The following is a 25,042-nucleotide window of genomic DNA, read 5'->3' as shown; positions in this document are numbered from 1 at the left end:
GCCGATTTTGGGCAGCCGGCGTGCGCCGAGCCGCGCAGCCTGTCACCGTTCCCTCCGAGGCCGCTCCGAAATCGGAGCGGCCTCGGAGGGAACTCTCTTTTGCCCTCCCCTCACCTTCCCCTCCCTTCCTCTACCATACCACCCCCCCGGCCCTATCTAAACCCCCCCTTACCTTTGTCCGTAGATTCACGCCTGCGAGAAGCAGACGTAAATCTACGCGCGCCAGCGGACTGCTGGCGCGCCGTGCTCCGACCCGGGGGCTGGTCCGAAGGCTTAGACCATGCCCCCGGGCCGGCGCCACGCCCCCAGTCCCACCCCCGAAACGCCGCGCCCCGCCCCAAAACACTGCGTCGTTCGGCCCCGCCCCGACACGCCCCCAGACACGCCCCCTTCCAAAAACCCCCGGACATACGCGCGTCCCGGGGTTCTGCACGCGCCGGCGGCCTATGGAAAATAGGCGCGCCGGCGCGCAAGGCCCTGCTCGCGTAAATCCAGGCGGATTTACGCGAGCAGGGCTTTTAAAATCCGCCCATATATGTAAAAGATGGCATAGAGTCAAACATGATAAAAATCTAACGAGGAAACAAAATGTACTGTGGAATCCTAATTAGTAGAAATTCCATGTATGATAGGTAACAGTGTATTCTTTTGGGAGGATGTTTCAATAAGAGCCAGCCATTGGGCTAAAATGAAGAAACAGACTGTGAAATACTATCTGAAATTTAAGAAAATACATTTGACAACACAGTAATAATGGGAGATTTTAATTTCCCCGGGATTAATTGGGTTAATGTCTCATCAGGACATGCTAGAGAGGATAAGTTTCTAGAAGCCATATATGACTGCTTCCTGGAGCAGCTGGTCCTAGAACCAACAAGAGGGGCAGTTACTTTAGATGAGGTCTTCAGTGGAATACATGACCTGGTACAAGAGATTACTGTGGTGGAGCCACTAAGCAAAAGCAATAATAATGCAATCAAATTTGACATAATCACTGGAGCTAAAAGATTAAGTAAAACTACAAAAGTAGCATATAAATTTAAAGAGGGAGATTATGATACAATAAGAAAATTAGTTAGGAAAAAACTACAAAGGCGCATTTGCAAGAGTTAAAAATGTGCATGAAGTGTAGACATTATTTGAAAATACTATTTTGGAAGCCCAGATAGGGATGGTAACTTTGAAACAGCCGCGTGGGCGCACATGTATGCACATATGCCAGCTCGTGCCCAGCGACATGGCCATTTTATAACATACACGTATGATATAAAATTGGCTGGACGCACAAACATTTGCGCACAATTTTATATGGATGTGCGCACAACTGCCGATTCTACCACATAAATGGGGGAGATTTTATTAGATATGCATGCAGATGCAATAGCCCTTGTCCCCAATTCGCTCCCAGTTTGCCCTGTTAAAGGATTGGACTTCCTAACCCTCCTAGTTTTAAAGGCTCCCTTCTCCTCAGTTAGACCCGATCCTTAAAACACCCCTGACTACTCCTGATTTTTTATTTTTTTTACTTACTTGCCAGCCATAGAAGTAAAGTTATGTGGTAGGGACCCCCAGTGCGCGGTTGTGTGCCTAAGTATGTGCAAATCTCTTGGTCTTTCCCCGACATGTCCACGTCCCACACAGACCACACCTACACCCCGCCCCTTTAACTTTTTGATTTGTGCGCATACCTGGAGATACGTGCGTACTTAGGTGCTTTTTAAAATCCACACAATGCGTGCTGGCCCATAAGACATACGTATCATCCGGCTTTGGCACGCGTAGGCATTTAAAATTTACCTAAAAATGTATTCCTTGCATTTACAAAGATCAAAGGAAGACCAAACAGCATGGTTTAATGGAGAGGTATAGAACTCAGTTAAAGCTACAAAGTATCATTGAAAAAACAGAAATCAGACAAAAATGAAGAAATTAGGCAAGAGCATATGCACTGGCAAGTTAGATGTAAAACAGTAGTCAGCCAGGCCAAGAGAGACTTAAAAAAACAAAACGTGACAATGAGGCAAAAACAAATACTAAACCCTTTTTCAAGTGCATCTGAAGCAAAAAGCCTGTGAGGGAGTCAGTGGGCCACTAGATGACTGAGGTGCAAAGCAGGTGCTCAGGCAGGACAAGGGAAATAGCAGAACAATTGAATGAATTCCATGCCTTGGTCTTTAATAAGAAGGATGTTGGGAACATACCCACACCAGAAACTTATTTTGATGGTGATAATTCTGAGCAACTAAAACAAATATCTATGATAAAGGAGGATGTAATAGATCAAACTGACAAACTAAAGAATAACAGATCACTAGGACTAAATGATATCCACTTTAGAGTCCTGAAAGGACTCTAACATGAAATTGCAAACCTGCTAGTAATCTGTAACCTATCATTTTAAAAAGCCATGATTCCTGAAGACTGAAAGGTGGCCAATATGATGCCAATTTTTTTAAAAGGATCCTGAGTTGATCTGGGAAAGTATAGACCAATGAGCCTGAAGTCAGTGCTGGACAAAATGGTAGAAGCCATTCTTAAAAACAATATCACCGGCCATGTAGACAGACATAGCTTAATGGAGAAGAGTCAACATGGTTTTAGCAAGGATAATTTTGTCTTACCAATCTTTTAGAATTTTTTGAAGGTGTAAATAAACATGTATATAAAAGTAAGCCAGATGATATAGTGTATTTGACTTTTGAGAAGGCATTTGACAAAATTCCTCATGAGAGACTCTTCAAGAAATTACAAGTCATGGGGTAGGAGGCAATATTCTACTGTGGATTGACAACTGGTTAAAAGGTCAGAAACAGAGAGTAGGACTAAATGGTCAGTTCTCTAAATGGAGAAAGGTCATTAATGAGTACCACATGGATTGCTACTGGAACTTGTGTTGTTTAACATTCATAAATGATATGGAAAAGGGAACAACAAATGAGATGATCAAATTTGCAAATGATACAAAAGTATTCAAAACTTTTAAAACAGCAGCGGACCTCAAAAGGACCTTGTGAGACTAGGAGATTGGGCAACTGAATGGCAGCTGAAATTTAATGTGGAAAAGGGAAAACTATAGGTACACGATACTGGGTTATTCATTTGAAGTCACTACCCAGGAACAGGACCTTGGAGTCCTTGTAGACAATACATTGAAATCCTCTGCTCAAAATGCAGTGGTGGACAAAAAAAAAGCAAATAGAATGTTAGGAATGATCCAAAAAGGAAAGGAAAATAAAATGGAAAATATTGTGTTGCCTCTGTTTCAAGTCACGGTGAAACTGCACCTTGAGTATCATATGCAGTTCTAGTCACCCCTATCTCAAGAAAGATATGGCAGAACTAGAAAAGATGCAAAGAAGGGCAACATAAATGATAAAGGGAATGGAACATCTCTCCTGTGATGAGAGATTTGTAGGTTAAGGCTATTCAGCTTGGAAAAGAGACACCTGAGAGGGGGACATGATAGAAGTTTATAAAATCACGAGTGGGATGGAATTGGTAAATAACGGACAGTTATTTACCCTTTCAAATACCACTAAAACAAGGGGACATTCCATGAAACTAACAACCAGCAGATTCAAAACAGATTGTAGAAAGTACATTTTCACTCAGTGCACTATCAAGCTGTGAAATCTATTGCCGAATATCATGATCAAGGTGACTAGCATAACGAGATTTAAGAGAGGTTTGGACAATTTCCTGGAGGAAGCTGCACGCTGTTGCAGAAGTTGTCTTATGCATTGCTGACAATCAATGATTGTACATTGGATGAAAATCACACTACTGAGTTTTAATTACGACTGTGGAGTGTTTAAGCCCCTGAGGCAGTGGCTTTTGAGCCGCGAAACTCGGCCTGAGTCGGGCAATTTGTGAACACATCTCTGTTTTAATAAACATTGAAAAAGATCCAGGCATCTATTTTTGTGTTTTTCATAACAAATTTTTAGCCAGGTACCTACGTCTGGAACCCTGCCATAAAAAATTCAAACAAGGCCTCAAAACGTGGTTATTTGAACTAGCTTTCACACAATGAGATCCAATTAAATTGAAATGCCATTCAAATTTCTACCCCCATTTATCCCCCTGCTCCTTGTCCCTCCTACCCTCTATCCCTCCTCAAAATCCTTCCTCTCCCTATTTGCCCGCTCTATCCCGATCATGATTTTTAATTAGCTTTATATAACAGAAATTTCCTCTGTTCAATATAGATCTTGTATTCCCTTTCAGCACCGTTATTGTATTATATGCTCTATGGTTTTAGTTTTGGTTCGTAAAAGTTCATTAGTTACTCCAATATCTTAATTATATGTTAAACACTAATGGATGGTCCACGGTCTGTACAGCCTGTTTTCTGTCAATTCTGTTATTTGTAATTTATTCTAATTAACACTTATTAATAATGTCAATTGTAAAGCCTGTTGCTAAGTTATTGTTAAATGTAAACCGCGGTGATGTATATCTATACGTACTGCGGTATATAAAAATCTATAAATAAAGAAATAAAGAAAGAAAACTATTGCTATTCCTGGGAGTGAGTAACAGGAATTAGATCTAATTTATGGGATTTAGCAGGTACTTGTGACCAGGATTGGCCACTGTTGGAGACAGGATGCTGAATTCGATGGACCTTTGTCTGACCCAGCATGGCAAGTCTTATAATATGATGTTCTTTTGGGAAAGGATCCTAAGACGTCATGAAAGGAGACCTGGAGCTGAAATGGGAGAAAGGGAGCCTTGTCCCACATTTAAGGATGCCTGTTTTGTCCCTTTTTCTTTATTGGATGAAGGGAGTTTTATTCACTCTTCCTTCCTTATTACTTAGGGATGTGAATCGTTTTTTGACGTGTAACGTGTGTGGTGTGCACACACACACAGCTTGCTTGTAAGCACAAAAGAGGCAAACTGGGGATTTCACTGCACAGACTGTCCCAATAATAAAGTTCAGTCTGTTAAACTGCCCACTGCCCACTGTCACAGTGCCTTGCTATGCACTAATGTAACGTGTGTGGTGTGCACACACACACACACACACACAGCTTGCTTGTAAGCACAAAAGAGGCAGACTGGGGATTTCACTGCACAGGCTGACCCAATAATAAAGTTCAGTCTGTTAAACTACCCACTGCCCACTGTCACAGTGCCTTGCTATGCACTAATGTAACGTGTGTGGTGTGCACACACACACAGCTTGCTTGTAAGCACAAAAGAGGCAGACTGGGGATTTCTGGGGTTGTAGTTGGACCAGGCCAGAGGCATCTCTCATGCTCTCCAATACTTTTCCTGAGGGGGTGTTTTGGCCCCAGCAGTATCACTTTCTACCTCTAGCTGCTGCTTACTGGATGGCACACTACAAACTAGACTCCCTAAACCCTCCTGAGCTACTTGATGTTCAAAATCCTGAAAATACTGGACATGACCCTGAATCAGTAGTTTGTCTAAAGGTCTCCTGCAGACACCGCTCAGAAGGAAACAAAGTGAAGTGCTGTGCCGTTTTGGCTGTTCCACTCCTATTGTCACCCTACTGCTGATGACACCCTCCATTGACTCTGCCTTCTTCTGCTCCTACACCATAGAAACAGTAGAATTGGGAGCAGGCAGCTACTGTCCCAGCTTCTTACCTGACTTTGCCTCTGTAACTGGTTCCTTCCTCTGAAAAACATCACTCCTTATCTTGGTCAGGGGGCCTCTTAGTCCTTTCACTATCATTTATGTTACTTGTGCTGGCCCTAGGTACTTGTGGAGAAACAGTGTTTCTTCTTCCTCTCCCATTGCCATGTCTGCCTTTTTATAACAGTGGCATTCATGCCAAAATATGGCCATGTAGGGTTTCTTTTATTAATAGTATAGATTCATTTGCATAAACAACTATTGGTGAGTTTTTCCTTTCCATGGTTTGCACATAGCTTATTTCATATGAGTTTTATCTGTCTGTTAAGATCATAAGAAGTCTTGAACGAGTAGATGTGAATCGGTTATTTACACTTTCGGATAATAGAAGGACTAGGGGGCACTCCATGAAGTTAGCAAGTAGCACATTTAAGACTAATCGGAGAAAATTCTTTTTCACTCAACGCACAATAAAGCTCTGGAATTTGTTGCCAGAGGATGTGGTTAGTGCAGTTAGTGTAGCTGGGTTCAAAAAAGGTTTGGATAAGTTCTTAGAGGAGAAGTCCATTAACGGCTATTAATCAAATTTATTTAGGGAATAGCCACTGCTATTAATTGCATCAGTGGCATGGGATCTTCTTAGTGTTTGGGTAATTGCCAGGTTCTTGTGGCCTGGTTTGGCCTCTGTTGGAAACAGGATGCTGGGCTTGATGGACCCTTGGTCTGACCCAGCATGGCAATTTCTTATGTTCATATGACTGTTTATATCAGCCTTCAGTGTATTACTATTTGAATACTCTATTAAAGTTATTTATTCATTCATGTTTATTTATATTTATTTATATTTTTTTTCTCCTCTCTCTGAGCTATCTGAATAAAACAGTGACTGCTCAAAGTTTATTTTTTCTTTCAGTTTCAGGTCAATAAAATGAGAAAGATGTGCTGGGATAAATTAGCTGAAAAAGTGGTATCGCTTTGATTTATTCTACTCCTTCCTTATTCCTTCCCATTCCAGCCCCACTCTGTCTAGCTTGAAGAAAAATAAACATGCATTTTTGCTTGCTTCATAGACATCACTGGATTAAAAAAATGAACGAAACCAAAGTTTTTGGATATTTTTGGAGGCAACATCCATTCATTTCTGCTGCAACAAACCAAATTGAAAAAGGACTCTTTTTTGCTATGTTTTGCTCATTTAATTTAAACAAATGCACATCCCTGCAAAACATGTCCTCTAGAGTAAAGGACTTATCAAAATCTGTTAAAACTATGAAATACAAACTATCTGGTCAATGTTTAGTAATGGAGGATAACGCTATATGGGGTAGATTTTCAAAGGGTTATGCGCGTAACCCCCGAAAACCTACCCCTGTGCGCGCCAAGCCTATTTTGCATAGGCTCGGCGGCATGCACAAGCCCCGGGATGCGCGTATGTCCAGGGGCTTTCAAAAATGGGTGGTCCAGGGGCAGGGGTTGGGGCGTCGATCTGGGGGCGGTCCTGAGTTCTCCGGCACAACGGCCGTGCCAGAGGTTCGAGTTACATCTGCCAGAGGCAGGTGTAACTCGGCGAAACAAGGTGGGGGGGGGATTTAGGTATGGCTGGGGGGTGGGTTAGATAGGGGAAGAGAGGGAAAGGTGGGGGGGGGGGGGGGCTAAAAAGAAGTTCCCTCCAAGGCCGCTCCGATTTTGGAGCGGCCTTGGAGGGAACGGGGAAAGCCATTGGGGCTCCCCTTGGGCTTGGAGCATGCAAGGTGCAAGTGTGCACCCCCTTGTGCGTGCTGACCCCAGATTTTATAACATGCGCGCGGCAGTGCGTGCACGTTATAAAATCGGTGTACATTTGTGCACACCGAGTAGCGCGCACAAATGTACCCTGTGTGTGTAACATTTAAAATCTGGCTATGAATTTATGCTTCTTAGGGGGAATTTTCTACGTTATCAAATCTAAATAGTTTCATTAATAAGGGTAATGCTATTCCCCAGCCCATGAATAAGTTTATGGAAAATACCATCAAAATAAAGAATCTCCATTTTCTTAAAATTTTTTACAGTTCCAAATACTCTTGCTGCAAATCTTCAAATGCTATTACTTGGAGATTTCACAAATTCCCAAAGAGGGTCTCTCTCCTACATCTCGGGTACATTATCTGCTGGCACCTAAATGGCAAAAGAGAAAACAATCATTGGAAGTAGCAGATTCAATAATTGTGGGAACTTTGGATCAGATGCAGGAATTACAGCAGGAAGAGCTTGCCTTGGGAAGAGCTATTTTATCAGTTTATTTTCTTTTTGAATCAGAGTAAAATTGGATCTGAAAGCTATTTTATATTTTTGGTAAAAGGGAATTGCCTTTCATATGGTAAATGATATAAATAAGCCCTGATATCTCTTGTTCCACTCAGGCCAAGCATAAGAAGTTGTCAAATCCTGGCAGGAAACAATGTGGCTGGGTGCTGAACTCAGTATAAAATTTCCTTGCAAATGTTCGATCAAGTTTAAGGAAGACAGTTTTTCTTTGTGACTCTGAATGTCTTGTATTGTTTCTAAAAAAAATAAAGGTCAGACTTTCTCTTTAGCAGTACTCCAATTTCTCCCTCCAGTGTGTAAAATTAGATTTTTTTTTTTTGATAGCAGTATTCTACTCTGCTTTCATTGTGGATTTTCTTGATCTTTCCTATATTTACTAGTGGAAGGGTCTATTAAAATTATAGCAAAAATGAGAGATACACACTGTAAAAATATTTGTGCATATAAAATGGCGCTCAGTGTTGAGTGCCCGTTTTCCTAATGCTTGCCCAGCCACCTCTCCTGGGCGCGCGATGCAATATTTAAATTAGGAGTCATGCAAAAAAGGAGGCAATAGGGAAAATTTGTGCATCCCTACCGCCTCCTCAGCATTGGGCACACAGGAGAGGTGGCTGTCAAGCAGGTTGGGAAAACAGATCCTCGATCTATGAGTGTCTGTTTTCAATTGCTACCGGCATAGACATGCACAAGATCTTGTGTGTGTATATTGGGCGTCCAGATTTTTTTTTTTCAAAAACTTTTTAAAAAAAAACTAAATCTGCTTTATTTGGTTCCTCCTATTTTGATTCGCTACAATACCATTAGGTTGAATCACAGAAAGTAGGATTTTTCTTTTTTTTCAATGCGCCCTTGAGCATGGCATCTGACGTAAATTTTGCCATGTTGCAATGGGCACATTGGCTGCATGGGAATGGAATTCATATGTAATGAGCGCTATTAGCTATGCAGTGATTTGGATGCGCATTTTGGACACGCTGATCCGTATATTGCATCGGGGGTTATGGACGCACGTCCAAAATGCACATCCAATCGGTGTTAAACCGTGCGCTAGCCGCTGCGCATGGTATTGCTTCGGCCCCATAGACTCACTACCCCAACCTTTCCTTGCTTCTGGGACTGCACTATCTCTCAGGCTCATACGGACTTTCCAGTGACAAAGAGTAAACATGCTGTTACAAAGTGTGCATATTTTTCCAGTGGTTAAACATGCACCAGTGCCCGCATGTTATAAAATCCGGGGGCAGAGCATGCATAGGGGTCTAATTTTAGAAAATTACGTGCGGCGACGAGAACAGGCCTCTCCCAGTTCCCTGCCAGACCGCTCCAATTAAGGAGCAGACTGGGAGGGAATTTCCCTACCCTCCTGCCCATACTCCTTCCCTCTTCCCCTGTTCTTCCCACCCCCTAAACCCTTTACTTTACCATTTTTTAATTGTATTTTGTTGTTTACTCTTCCGTTGGAGCAGTAGCAACTTGGCCGCGCCGTCAGTCCCTTCTCCAGTACAGTGGCAAATGGCCGCTGTACCGGCTGCCTCCAGCCTTGCCCCTCTCCACCTTCCAGACCGCCCCTCCCCGCCACCCTCCTTGTCCCTTTCCTTTGGTCCAGCACTTCTGCGTGTAACAGGAGTTACATGCGTGGCTGGGCCCCTTCTACAATGCGTGCCAGGCCCGGCCACACGCGTGACCCCCGGATTTTACGCACGCAGGAGATTTAAAATTTACGCACGCAGGAGATTTAAAATTTGACCATGATGTATATATTGCATATATTGCATGATGTATATATTGCATATATTAGAACATTTAAAATATGCACAGAAATATTTTCCCTAACCCAACATCACCACTTGGAACACCTCTCACGAGTGCAGGTAAAAATATGCAAGAAACAGAAATAGGGTTTTGTGTGTACTTTTACAAGCACAACTCCCTAACTGATTTTCCAGTGCCACTTACATGCATAAAACAGGGTTTCATGGGCATAAGTTGCTTTATAAATCAAGCCTAGAAATGTGGACAATCCTTAATCAGGCCTTAATACTCTGCCAATGGCACTCCAAAATATACATTTGTGCTGCTCTTTTGGGCCATTTGATGCTTGATTTTGGTTCAATAGGCTCTCCTCTCAGTGCCTTACCCAGAATTGTCCCTCATGAATTTAGGGATTAGCCTACATTCAAAAAAGCTGAGAAGTCTATATTCAGTGGGATGGTGAGTAGAAAGATAACCTAGGTAAAGTTACCTGGATATTCAGCTGAATATAGTTGGCTAATTGTTCTGCTGCATATATCCAAGTATCGTTAGGACAGGTATTTTTCTTATCAAACGTATCTGGCTAATTTTAGCTGGGTAGCATTCAATATCAGCACCACTGGCTAAAATGTAACCATGCCCCCAGAATGCTTCCATTACCTCCTCATTTTATCTGTTTAAATTTTATACAGGAAATGAGTTAACTGGACAGCAGGGGGAAATATTCAGATCTTTTGTCTGGATAATTTGAAAAGTTATCTAGACAAACCCTTGAACATCAACCTGTGAATTCCTTAGGTTATCTAACCCCTGAATGATGAATCCAGAGAAAACAGGGGGCGGAGGGGAGGGCCTGCGAAAGCCTGCCGCCTTCACACCACCGCGGTGTGCCGGCTTTCCCACCGAATAGCACCACCGAGAAAGGTGGCGCTATTCGGCACACTACTGCCGACGATAACGTCGGTAACGTTATCGCCAGCAGCGAAGACCCCACTGACTCCGCCCCTCCCCACCCCGACTCCCCCCTCCCCCTAATTTGCGTGCGATAGAGGCGTATCGCGTGTATTAAGCCTTTGATAAATGACTCCATTAGAACTTGATTTACTCAAGCTTCTCTCCCATTCTGTGTCTCTGAAAATACCTTAGTAAAATCAGGCCCTTACCTTTTTCACATGTAAGTGCCTAAAGCTGGATATCAGCACAGAGTGCCCAACTTGCTTCCCCTAACCTGACCCCCTGGCAATGCCCATTTTTTAGGCATCTAGTAAAAATAGGTGCCTACATTTAAGAATTCAGCAGGAAGAACTGTTCATTCAGAAAGATAAAAGTTAAGGGTCAGCAACTTGTGATTCCTGGGCTACATGTGGCTCTTTGAACATATAAATATATCTCCATCATGGGAGGCCTGGCCGCAGTGTTATAGGCTGAAGAGAAAAATAGGCTGGAGATAGGATGATTGAGAAAGAGAAAGTGACTGCTTGGTATGGGGGACTGAAAGAAAGTGAGTGCTGGGGATGGGAATGAGAAACAGAGACTGACAGCTAAGGAAGATGGAGACAGAGAGAGAGAGAGAGCTTGAGTGCTGGGGATGGGGAGAAAGAGACAGTGATTGATTGCTGGGAAAGAGGAAGAGGCAGTTTTTATGAATGTCCCAATTTTACAACAGGGTTCTTGCTCTCAAAATATTTTGAATAAAGGAAAAAAAACATGAAATGGCTCTTCTGTTTTGAAAGGTTGCAGATCTCTGATCTAAGCACCCACAGTAAGAACATAAGAACATGCCATACTGGGTCAGACCAAGGGTCCATCAAGCTCAGCATCCTGTTTCCAACAGTGGCCAATCCAGGCTATAAGTACCTGGCAAGTACCCAAAAACTAAGTCTATTCCATGTTACCATTGCTAATGGCAGTGGCTATTCTCTAAGTGAACTTAATAGCAGGTAATGGACTTCTCCTCCAAGAACTTATCTAATCCTTTTTTAAACACAGCTATACTAACTGCACGAACCACATCCTCTGGCAACAAATTCCAGAGTTTAATTGTGCGTTGAGTAAAAAAGAACTTTCTCCGCTTAGTTTTAAATGTGCCCAATGCTAACTTCATGGAGTGCCCCCTAGTCTTTCTACTATCCGAAAGAGTAAATAACCGATTCACATCTACCTGTTCTAGACCTCTCATGATTTTAAACATCTCTATCATATCCCACCTCAGTCGTCTCTTCTCCAAGCTGAAAAGTCCTAACCTCTTTAGTCTTTCCTCATAGGGGAGCTGTTCCATTCCCCTTATCTTTTTGGTAGCCCTTCTCTGTACCTTCTCCATCGCAACTATATCTTTTTTGAGATGCGGCGACGAGAATTGTACACAGTATTCAAGGTGCGGTCTCACCATGGAATGATACAGAGGCATTATGACATTTTCCGTTTTATTCACCATTCCCTTTCTAATAATTCCCAACATTCTGTTTGCTTTTTTGACTGCCACAGCACACTGAACCGACGATTTCAATATGTTGTCCACTATGACACCTAGATCTCTTTCTTGGGTTGTAGCACCTAATATGAAACCCAACATTGTGTAATTATAGCATGGGTTATTTTTCCCTATATGCATCTCCTTGCACTTATCCACATTAAATTTCATCTGCCATTTGGATGCCCAATTTTCCAGTCTCACAAGGTCTTCCTGCAATTTATCACAATCTGCTTGTGATTTAACTACTCTGAACAATTTTGTGTCATCTGCAAATTTGATTATCTCACTTGTCGTATTTTTTTCCAGATCATTTATAAATATATTGAACAGTAAGGGTCCCAATACAGATCCCTGAGGCACTCCACTGTCCACTCCCTTCCACTGAGAAAATTGTCCATTTAATCCTACTCTGTTTCCAGTCTTTTAGCCAGTTTGTAATCCACGAAAGGACATCGCCACCTATCCCATGACTTTTTACTTTTCCTAGAAGCCTCTCATGAGGAACTTTGTCAAATGCCTTCTGAAAATCCAAGTATATGATATCTAGCGGTTCACCATAAGTTGCTTTGAAGTACCGAAAAGCAGAATATAATGCAGATAAGTAAATAAACAAAATAAATAGGCGCTTAACTTCTTAAGTTAGGCATCTAGAAATTTTGAATATTGGAATTGAGGCTTCCCCTCCACCTTCCATCCCCCCCACCTGCATTATTACATACATCTCTCTCTTTTATTTTTTGGTCAAGTTTTATTCTTGGAAAGATATTAAAATTATATATAGAATTAAATAATAAAACAGTATTGGAGGAACCGCTACAGAATGACCACCATGCAGTAGATATCAAACTAACAGGCCGATACAGTAAAGTTCGCGGGAGAGCAGGCGAGCGCCCGCTGTCCTGGCGCGCAATACAGTAAAACAAAATATTTAAATTAGGGCCCGTGGTAAAAAGAGGCGCTAGGGACAGTAGTGCGTCCCTAGCACCTCTTTTTTGACAGGAGTGGCGGCTGTCAGCAAGTTTGACAGCCGACGCTCAATTTTGCCGGTGTCTGTTCTCGAGCCCGCTGACAGCCACAGGTTTGGAAACCGGACACCGGCAAAATTGAGCGTCCGGTTTTCAACCCGAGAGCTATGGGCTGATTTAAATTTATTTTTATTTTTATTTTTAACTTTTTTTTAACTTTTGGGACCTCCGACTTAATATCGCCATGATATAAAGTCGGAGGGTGCACAGAAAAGCAGTTTTTACTGCTTTTCTGTGCACTTCCCCGGTGCCGGCAGAAATTAACGCCTACCTTTGGGTAGGCGCTAATTTCTTAAAGTAAAATGTGCAGCTTGGCTGCACATTTTACTTACTGTATCACGCAGGAATAACTAATAGGGTCATCAACATGCATTTGCATGTTGCGGGTGCTATTAGTTTCGGGGGGGTTGGACGCGCGTTTTTGACGCGCTATTACCCCTTACTGAATAAGGGGTAAAGCTAGCGCGTCGAAAACGTGGGTTAACAGTGCGGGTTAACAGTGCGCTCCACTAGAGCGCACTGTACTGTATCGGCCTGTAATTTTGGTCTAGACAAATCTCTCAGGTAGTTTTTAGCCACAGGGTTTGCAAAAAAGAAAAAATCAAAACAAAACTACACAAGTAGTTTTGCTATGATTATTGCCCCATAAATGTATGTCTGTTTTTTGTTTGGGCATTTTTTAAAGGCAAAAATACATACGTAATTTACATTTTTTAAAATTACCCACACAAGTGCCTAATCTCGCCCTGGAAATGTCTTTTACACAAGTAAAAATACCTGCATTGCTGACATCTGCAGGTACTTTTATTGCGTAGAAGGTGGGCAATAGGCATAAAGCCTGTTTCTGTAATTAAAACACTGCTTTAGCTGCAGAAAGGGCTTTCATTATTTCCCTCTATATAACAGAGATCAGGTCACTATAACAGGGTAGCATTTTTCCTTATTGAATTAAATCCAAAAGAAAGGAACAGAGAATATATGCATTTATGGCCGTGTATGAGCCCCTTAATACAATTAATCCTTTGAGCAGTGAACAATGCAATAGGTTTTAATTTGAGGACTAGTGTGAGGGTGTAAATAGGCAATAGGCTTTAGTGTGAGGGTATAAACTTGGTCTTAGATTAGGTTTAATCTCTTTGCAGATACCATAATAATTTAAAGGTAAAACTCAGATGTGTAATGGCATCTTACTCACTTTAAAAATAAGACATTGCTAAAAACATACCATTCTCAAAGAGGATTATTTTGATTATGTTCATCTACAAATGTTTTCATAAATCACATCTTTCTCAATTCAAATGAGGTTTTAATCTAGAATACAAATTATGTTTTGTAATTAATTTTCAGGAAAATGTATGTTAGAACTTCATAATTAAGGTTCTTAGTTTAACATTGTTTTCCTGACAAGCACACACATTGTGTTAATTTCTATCCCAGGCAATTTGGTAGCACAGTTATTGTTGTTGCTTGATTATTAAGCTCATACACTATCCAATCCAGTCACATACCTTGAGGGACTAGACCAGTGGTTCTTAACCTTTTTTCTGTCGGGATACACCTGATAGATAGTTCCCATATGCATGACTGTCACAAGGCTAACCTCACCCTCACCCTCACCCCCAACCCTCAGTAACGGGTATAAAGCAAAACTAGAACATTCCCCGTACAACAGACCATACAAAAAAGATATTCTGGTGTTATCTCAATAACAGCAAACTCCCTCTAGTACCAGGCGCAATAGCCCTACTTATAAAAAGTCAGCAGTTCACCACCAATGCATGTCCTATTGAGAAAACACAACAAATAAGGTGAGGTAATTTACTAGCCTACATGCTAAATACCTCTTTTCTGTCATACACACAAGATGAACCTTCACCAAGTACAGAAAGACCACAAATTACAAATATGGAGACAGACACTGGAATGGAATCCCATAAAGGCCACTCTGCATGCAGTACAAAACTGGAGAAATGGAAACAGAAATATAGCACCTAACAAAGTCCCAGGATCTGCAATAATGCACACAAACTAATCCACGTAAAGTTACACCTGCATTATGGCATGCACTCAAATGGAGCAACCCTACCTATAAAAAGGCAACACTACAAATATTAAACCAGGCCTTAAACACCAATTCACCTCGAAGCACCCTCCCTGTCTCACATATATACCACACACCAAAGAAGCACCCTCCCTGTCTCACATACCTACCACACACACACAAGCACCCTCCCTGTCTCACATACACACCACACACACACAAAAGCACCCTTTTGATCTCAAATACACACACCAGCCCCCAGCTGAACAGCTTGTCTTCAGCCTCGCCAGCCTTGTCTCAGGCAGCAGCGGCCAGTGGCTTGGTCTTCGGCCCCACCAGCATGGCCTCCGGTGGCGGCCAGCAGCGCTGATCTTCAGGTCTTTGGTCCCGCTGGCCTGGTCTTTGGTGGCAGCCAGCAGTGCCGTTCTTCGTTTCTTCAACCCCACCTGCCTGGTGTCCGGCGGCAGCCAGCTGCACTGATCTTCGGCCCTGCTGGTCTGGTCTCTGGCGACAGCCAGCAGCTCTGATATTTGGATTTTTGGCCCTGCTGGCCTAGTCTCTGGTGGCAGCCAGCAGCACCGATCTTCGGGTCTTCAGCCCTGCCAGCTTGATCTCCAGCAGTGGCCAGCTGCGCTGTTCTTTGGGTCTTTGGCTCCACTGGCGGCCAGCAGCTCCAGTCTTCGCCCCTGCTGGCCTGGTCTCTGTTGGCGGCCAATAGCTCTAGTCTTCTGGTCTTCGGCCCTGCTGGATGCGGGTAGCATGTGACACACCAGTTGAGAATCGCTGGACTAGACAATAAAAAGTCGATTAATGAGCCATGCAAAACAATTAGTGTGCTCACCAGAGGTGTAACTAGCCATGAGTACACAGAGCTTGTGCTTCAAAATCTATTGGCCAGTGACCCGAATCTCACACAGCTATTCTGTTTACTGTTTCAGCCCCTCCCCTCCAGGCAGCCTGCAGGGAGGGGCTGTAAATGGGAGCAAAGCAATTATTTTTTTCTCTGCTTTTACTGATCCCCTCCCCCTCCTGTCTCCAGAGGACAGCAAGGGTAAAACTGGAGCTGATACTACGGGCAGCATGTGAAGAGAAACAGGAGGGAAGGGGCTAGGCAGGGGTGCAGAGCAAATGTTTTCTGTTCTGCTGTGTCCACTCAATGCCTCCTACCCTGTCCTCTTGTTTCAATAAGAGGGGAAGGGCTGGATCAGACACAGCCACAGTCTCCAACTCAGCTGATGAGAGAGTGAGGAGGAGGAAGGAGGCATCCTACAGTACAATCAAGGAGCTACAGGTAATGGGGGGGGGGGGGGGGGGGGAAGGAGGTAAATGCTGCAAGGGGATGAGGTGAAGAAAAGGGGTGGTGCACAAAAGGGGTAAATATTGGTCAGATAAGAAGGTTGAATGATAGGGGAGTGTTGTGTCCGTCGGTTCCCGACACCCTCTCTCCGCCCTCCTCACCTCTTTGGCACCTCCCTCTTCGGCCATGGGAAGATTGGCTGCTGTGGCGTCTTCCTGCCGTAGTCCTCCGGCATCCCTGGACCGGCTCCACGCTGCTAACCGCCATGTTTCCTGGAGGCCTAGGGGCAGGCGTGCGGAGTGGCCCCGACTGAAGTATCGGTGATAGCGCGAATCTCGGGGGTGTCCCCAAAGATGGTGTCACCCGCGACGGATATTTAAGGTCTTAGAATTTGCTAACACATTGAGTTAGCAAGGATTGTCATTGGACTCGCTTCGACTTTCCAAGCTACTCTGCCTCCTCGGACTAACCAGGGGTACCCTCTCCTCGGGGGCCTCGCTCTCTCTCTTACTTTGTAGATTGCAGTCTGGAACCGGTACTCGCTCCTCGAGGGCCCTTGTTCCTGTGCTTCTTCGAATTCACTTCTGCCTGGAAGTCAGTACTGCCTCTACATCTGTGAGTTACCATTCCTCTCTCAGAGCTTTCCCTGGAACCAGGTACTCGCTCCTCGAGGGCCTATACATTCCAGCTCCTGGGCTTCTATGATACATTGTGTGAGTCTTACCATCAGGTTCGGTACATGAACTCTGCTTACCCTGCCTACTCACTATATTTCAGTTTCTCTGCAGCTCAGCCTCCAGGAAGGAAGAGAGGAATTCTTCAGAATCTGATGGATGAATGCACTGGGGAATTTTAAGGATGAAACAGCTTGCACTGGGAAAATCTAAGAGTTGCTGATTGACCCTACAAATCAGCCAGAGGTCCAGCTAAGAGAAAGAAGTGAGAGAAGAAACAGAAAAGAGAATCTACAGACTCAAAGAGTACCGGGGGGGGGGGGGGGGGGGGGGCAGGCAGGAAGGGTTCCTTCCCCTTAGAGCTTACCTTTATGGGAGAATTGTGAAGTGAATGAAAATTGATTGTGTTTAGATTCCGTACTATTTTTGGATTTGTGTAACAGTACTGGAATATTGCCACTGGTGTCTCCAGAATTTGAATGTTGTTATACCCTCTCCAGTTTTAGTAAAGATTTTTATTTTGAACAACAGAACTGGAGTCGAAGTGGTGTACAAAGGAGCACCAGAGAGAGAACAAAACCTTCAGGGCCTTTAAAAGATAGTATTTTCCCTCCAGTGAGAGTACCCCAGGAAGTCATGAACTCTTGCATGGTCCATGTCCCTCCCCTTGTGTCCTCATGGTCAAAAATTGACCGAGATGGGGGCTACACTGAAATCAATGAGGAGGAAACAGTCCATCCAATCTCCTTCTCCAAATTCACTGCTTGTTCTTTTAACCCCATTCCTACCCAGCTACTCAGTTCAATATCATCTGCAATCATTCCCTCCATGTAGCATATCTTCAATTGATCACTTACACTTTGTCTATCCTCTTCCTTCAAATATGCTGTGATCACACAGCTCCTCAAAAAACTTTCACTACCTTCCCTGCTAACTATTGTCACATCTTCCTCTCATATCCAAACCACTTGAACCTGCCATTTACCTCCATTGTGTTAAATTCCTTTCATTTCAAGCCATTCTAGATCTGCTCCAGTTTGGCTTTCACCCTCTACAATTCTCAGAAACTATCCTTGCCAGTCTTTAGTTCCTCCTTGATTTATCCACTGAATTTGACACTGTTGACCACTGTCTACTCCTTGACACACTGTATTCCATTAGATTTCTGGATGCTACTCTTAGTTTTCTTCTTACTTCTCCTTTTGTACTTTTACTGTATCCTCGGGTGGTTCTTCCTTCACTACTATTCCGCTATCAGTGGTGTGGCTCAAGGCTCTGTCCTCAGCTGCCTTCTTTTTTCTATCTATACTTCTTCATTAGTGCTCTGATCTCATTCCACATCTTTCAGTACCATTTTTATGCCGAGAACTCCCCAGATCTACCTCTATACCCAAACTTTCACCAAGAATTCAGTCCCAAATCTCAGCCTGCTTGTCTGACATCACCACCGAATGTCCTACTACCACATTACACTTAGCATGGCCAAACAGGAACTTCTTATCTTCCCACCCCAATTCACAACCCACGTCCCTTCCTCCCTCTTTTCTGTCTCGGTGGATGGCACTCTAATCCTCCTGGTTCCAGAAGCTCATAACTAGAGTTCATCTTTGATATCTCTTTCTCCTTCTCTACATAAACCCAAAACTATCCTAAAGTGTGTTTCTTCCTCTACAACAAGGCTAAAATCCATCCCTTCTATCCTGAGCATGCTACCAAAATGCTCAACGATTCTTATCGCCTCCAATTTAAACTATTGCAACTTGCTTTTTGAAAGCCCCCCCCCCCCCCCCACTGATCTGTTTTTCTCCACTGCAATCTATTCAAAATTCAGCAGCATCTTCCTTCAATATCATTATATCCATGTCACTACACTGGCTTACCATCCGCTTTCACATACAGTCCACTTACAGCCTTTCTTATTTACTGACAAATTCATTCACTCAGCAGTTTCTCATGTTTTCTCTTCTTACTCCCTACACCCTTCCTCATGAACTCCATTTATCAGTCAAGTCCCTCTAATCTCTGCCTTTATCCACCACCAACTCCCAATTCCATGCTTGCTGCACTAGGCGCCTATAATAAATTTCCTAAGTTGGTTTATCATGTTCTCTCTCTCTGGCCATTTTAAAATCTTATCTTAAAAGCTCACCTTTTTTATGCTGCTTTTAAATCCTAACCACTTATATGCAAAAGTGCACTTCCAATAGACTATTGTTGTCATGTTTGTCTTGACTAGACTATACACTCCATGGAACAGCAACTGTCTCTTATTTGTATCTGTACAGTGCTGTGTATGTCTAATGGTGCTTTAGAAATGATGAATTGTAGTAGTAGTAGTAGTAGTAGTAATAGTAGTAGTAGTAGTAGTAGTAGTAAGGGCCTGATTTTCAAAAGCATTTAATCGCTTAAAAATGGGTTTTATACGTGTAAATGCACTGTATCCAAGTAAGTGGGCTTTTGAAAATTGCTACAATATATGCCATTGAATTGCCAATAGGATTTACTTGCGTAAGTTCACTTTACGCTCATAAATGGCTTTTGAAAATTGCTACGATATTAGGTTACATTTATGCGAGAGTAACTCCTTTGAAAGTGTACCTTTAAGGGCTCAAGATCAGGACTCAGAAAAATTAATGGCCAAAAGTATTCTTGTTGACTTTGCTAAATAAGAATAACCACATCTTGAAGTCAATATTCAAAAAAGCCATGCAATAGATCACTTATATGGCTAACGTTAGCCAGGATATTCAGCGGAATAAACATCCTACTGAATATCCTGAATAAAGATATCTAGGTATACCTACTCGGATAACTTTGAAATGAACATTACAGGTAAGGTTTCAAAGTTATATGGGTACATGTGCCCAGATAACTTTAGCCTTAAACAGATGTATTCAAAAGAATAAAGTGGGTCAAGCAGCAATAGTAAGTTTAAAAAAAAAAAGCAGCTAGTTACCCTACTGACCTGAATCCCCCCCTCCTTCCCAGTGAAACAAATGAGGCCCCTGCACTCCCCAAGTCCTCCCCCTCCCCGAAATTGCAAATTTTAAATGTAACATATGTCATTACCAGAAGCCACGCTCCCTTCTCTACCCCTGTAAACCCACCCCAAACCTTCCCTCCTTATCTAGCATCTCTCAAACCCCTTACCACAACTGGGAGCTGGAAACAAGCAGAGTATTGTCAAAGCAATAGTCTGAAAGCAATATGAAATGCTTCAGAAGCTGGATGCATGTTCCCAGCTCCTGGCTGCAGTAAGGGGTTTGATGATTCTCGGTAAGGGGAGGAAAGAGGATGTACTTCTGGCAGCGATATACATTTCAATTTTGTGATTTTTGAGGGGGGGGGGAGGGATGAGGAAGAGGCTTTTCAGGCCTATAAGCCTGCAACTTTTGTGCTATATTTTAAGGAGCTTGGGAAGAGGTGGGGTTCAGCCAGAAAGGGCCTCATTTGTTTTGCTGTGATGGGGAATTGGGCTGATAGGCCCGCTAGTTTTTTTTTTTTTCTTTTAGCTTACTTTGACTACTTAAGCAGCTATATTCTTTTAAATATAGGCGGTTAAGATGAAAGTTATCTGTGAAAAGGTTCTTAGTTGACCCTGCTCTTGGCCAAGTCTACAGTTAGCCGAATAAGATATTCGGCTAACTGAGACTATCGAAGTTAGCCTGATAACATATTCAGCTAACTCGACTTCAATGATCTCAAAATGCCTCCTACTTATCCAGATAAATTTTATCCAGATAACTTATTTGGATAAAATGTTTCCAGGTAAGTGCAGCAATATTTAAACATTGGTATTTATCCAGATAACTCACAAATTAACCAGATAAATGCCTTTGAATATCGACCTAGCAGGAGGAGGAAGAAGCGTTCTAATCCCATCAGTTCCAGCAGGCTCATGATGGAAAACATAGACCTACCCCATATTCATACCCTCAGCACTACAGGAAGATGATGAAAGTTTAGTTATTTTTCCCTTGCAAATAAATGTTATGTATGTTCTATTTTTAGTTCATGATGTCAGTTCCTGGATGGTCCATTTTGTAACAGACGTAAAAAAAGGGAAATGCAGAATAAACTTCAGTTCATGGGTGCCAAAAAATAGTTATATCACACTTGTTAAAGTTTGTAATTTTGTAATTTTTAATTTTCTTTAGAAATCCTTGTTAATGTTAATGCCGCATCAGCAAGCCTCTCGGCTTGTTTCTGCAATTAAGTCAGAGACCGCCCGGTCTATTCAATCATTTGCGGCTTAGATGGTGTAATTGATACCTCATCACAGTTTTTGAAAAAACTTTTTTTAAAGCATTAAATATTTCAATAGAGGAAAACTTAGATACTTGAATGTCCAAAAAACATGGAGTTCAACAACACACACAGTTTTGCATTTTTAAAACTATGCACATTGTTTTGAAGGGAGAAGTACCCACAGACAAAGCAGGTGCAAATTTCTGTGGGTTTATAGTGGTTTATATCCTTTGAAAATTGCTTATGGATTATTCCATAAGCAATTTTCAAAGGGAAAGTATATTGTACGTTCCCTTTGAGAACTGGTGCAAAGTTTGCATGTTAAAGTTCCTGGGGCTTTTGGAAATTGTCACCAAAATGGTTAAATTAGCCTTGATGTTAAAATTAGATTTAGTGGCCACAGTGTTTTCCTTTCACTGTTACAGTTTAACACGTATACTATAGCAGATCTGTGATATCATAATTCACTGTGAATTACTGGAACCTGGTGGATCTAATATTGCATCTGAGCAGTCAATGCAAAATATTACTCAAACGGCTACCTTGTTTGTGTCTTTTGAGTTTGGGCAGTTTGTTAACCTTGTATTATGCTCATACTTTCACAGAGTTAAAGAGTTATATATGGGACAAAAAGTCTGACCCTTTCCTGATTTTTCTAGGCCGAAGCTCCTTTTATCTATGCAACAAGATACCTTAGCTATAGGTACAAACTGTTTTCCTTAGGCATCCATGTAAGTGTCTTGTGAAATTTGAAAATTTGGAATATTCTTTCCTTGAAATGGAGCAATTAAAAGATTGCTTGGATGGGAAAAAAGGATTGCCTAGTGAAATTTAGCCAATGGAGTTTGGCTGAATGGTGTCAAGCTGCTATGTTACCTTCTTCTGATGGATTTTTCTTCCCCCTTTTATTGTGGTCTAGTCTATAGTAGTATAATGGACATTTTTCTCTATTGTATATTTCTTGTTGAAATATATTTCATGTTGAGCTATGCTTTTCTCTTGTAACAAGTTTTTATCTTGTAATGTAGTAATTTGAAACTGAAAGAAAAAAAAATTCATAGTGAACATACCGCTCTTATAGCCTAAAGGTCACCCTGATATGGAAAAGACACCAGTAAATTATGCTTACCCATGCTTATTTTGATCAATGCAAATGCTCAACCATTGTTGCAAACATATATGCATTTATAAGGTGTAGCATGTCACATATAAAGATACCAACTGCATTGTCAAATTTATGCACACACATGTCATATAAAAAGAATTGTTAAATATAAAATTATTATATTTAAGAAATTCCCAAACATTATGTGCAATGGAAAATGACTTCTATTCAACCTTGAGTATATCATTTATTCTATAAGAAATAATAAAATAAAAAAATAAAAAAGCTGGAGGGTAGTTGTTTCTTGTCATTATACTGTTGCTGATTCTGTGGTTAGTTATTAATTTTATTTTTTATGATTCACAATCTGCTCTTTGAAACATGCCATATGCTCACAGCAATTCAAGGATGACAACTGTCAGAATTACTCCAATAAAAATTGCTTAAATGAGGAAGATTTACTGCTGGTTGATCTTTCTGCTGAAAGACCCCCATTATCCCTCCCCAACTATTGCCTTCACTACCCCCTACCAACAATCACACGCACACATACACAGGCAGTATGTTGCTCAGACACTTAGATAGACTGGCTTCTATGACAGATTTTAAAAATAGTTCCTCTTCTTCAGAAACAGATTTCTTAATTCAGACAGCAGTACTGACAAAATAAACCAGACTGTAACTATACTGTATGTCAAGGAGAATGTCAGACAATGGAATATGGTGGTTGTTATGTCCATTTATGTCCCAGCTGCTAATGCCCATGAGATGTACTAGAGTCACCAGGGCAGAATAGGGCTGGAGAGGGAGTTTTCCTTTGAGCTCATGATTGTGTCAAATCCCTGGTGCAGCCACATCATCCCTAGTGACACATTCAGGTGTAGGGCTCTAACGTTTCCTGCCTCTTAAGTAAAATCATTGGCCTAGTGTGATTTTCTTGTAAATATATATTTTTTAACTTTACCCCTATATTTTTCTTTTGGTTAAGACAATTAATCAAGCAAACCAACCAAGTTCTCTTGCTGGTCAAAGGCTGGTAGGAAAACGTCCTTCAAGACTGAATCATTCTGTGTCACTCCTGAAACAGTTAAGTGTTGCCCCTGCAACAGCAAGCATTTTACCTGTCTCCTGGAGACAAAACTATCACCTTGTTAGACTAGAGACCCAGGTCTTCAAAAGTTGTAATGCACTGTACTGCTGGCAATTTGTGGAGTAAACCCATGAATTTCTTCTTGCAGAAAAAAAAGTCAAGTCATAATATAACAAGAAAATTCATACACCATAGCAGGAAGACTTATTTAATACAACAGGAGAGGTCATTCACCATAACAAGTCAGATCATTCAGCATAAAAAGTGGTCCACTGAAATGAGAGAACACTTCAGAAAATGTTCAGGGATATAGATCAGGAAATTCGGTTCAGCTCTACTGTATGTATATTTATCATCTAAAGGAATTGCAATCAATAGATGGAATCAAAAGTCATCTCTTGAAATCATAAGCAAGTGAATTGATTTGAAATTACCTGTTTAATTTATAACTACAGATCTTCATTTTCAGTTTCAATGTTATTTCTCTGAGGAATTTATCAGTGTTTATTATAACGAAGAATAATGAGAGAAATTCAGTGGAAAAAAAATGAATCGTTTTTCCCACTAATTTTTCTCCCATTTTTGTTCGTTATGATAAACACTGATAAATTACTGGGAAAAATCAAATAAAAACTGAAAATGAAGATTCCTATTTATAACTGATATAAACTGAAATGAGAAATATCCTCCATCCAGGCAGCAGAAACCCAAAGTCTTAGCAAATTTCTTTTCAGGAATTTCTGAAGAACTGACATGATTGAGCCAAATATTCAAATCATAAAACCTTTATCTCAAAACACCACCTTTTCATATCTACTTCTTTAAAAATAGAGAAGTATGACAGCAGAAAAAGACCATATACCAAACTAGTCTGCCCAGCCATACCAACTGCTCAGCTCTACAATCCCTATCACTCTATCAGAGACCCCCTTTGTGCTTGTCCCTTGCTTTTTTGAATTTAGAAATTGTCCTTGTCTCCACTACCTCCACTGGGAGACTATTGCATGCATCCACAACCCTCTATGTAAATTTCCTTAGATTACTTCTGAATCTTCCCTGTTTTACCTCATTCCATGACCTCTTGTTCCAGAGCCACTTTCCCATTGAAAAAGGCCCACCTCTTGTGCATTTATTATTTGGAGGTATTTAAATGTCTTTATCAAATCTCCCTTGTGCTGTCTTTTCTCTAGGGTATACATGTTAAGATATTTAAATCTGTCCCTTTATGCTTAATAGTGAAGATCATTGAACATTTTAGCTGCCACCCTTTAGACTGACTCCACCTGGTTTATATCCTTTAGATCAGTGGTCCCCAACCCTGTCCTGGGGGCCCACCAGCCAGTCAGGTTTTCAGGATATCCACAATGAATATGCATGAGAGAAAATTTGCATGTTATGGAGGCACTGCTTTAGATGGCATGAT

At 41.7% G+C, this 25,042-nt stretch overlaps 1 protein-coding gene across 9 annotated transcripts in view; it reads right to left on the bottom strand.

Annotated features, from left to right (window-relative positions):
* The window catches only part of AKAP6 (A-kinase anchoring protein 6), a 1,180,609-nt gene that overhangs the window by 391,303 nt on the left and 764,264 nt on the right, over nt 1–25,042 (bottom strand). The gene's annotated exons all lie outside the window — the stretch shown is intronic.

Source organism: Rhinatrema bivittatum, chromosome 4 (genome assembly GCF_901001135.1).
Source record: "Rhinatrema bivittatum chromosome 4, aRhiBiv1.1, whole genome shotgun sequence".
NCBI lineage: Eukaryota > Metazoa > Chordata > Amphibia > Gymnophiona > Rhinatrematidae > Rhinatrema > Rhinatrema bivittatum.
The sequence above is the reverse complement of the archived record's forward strand: the minus strand, read 5'-3'. Positions and strand labels throughout refer to the sequence as shown.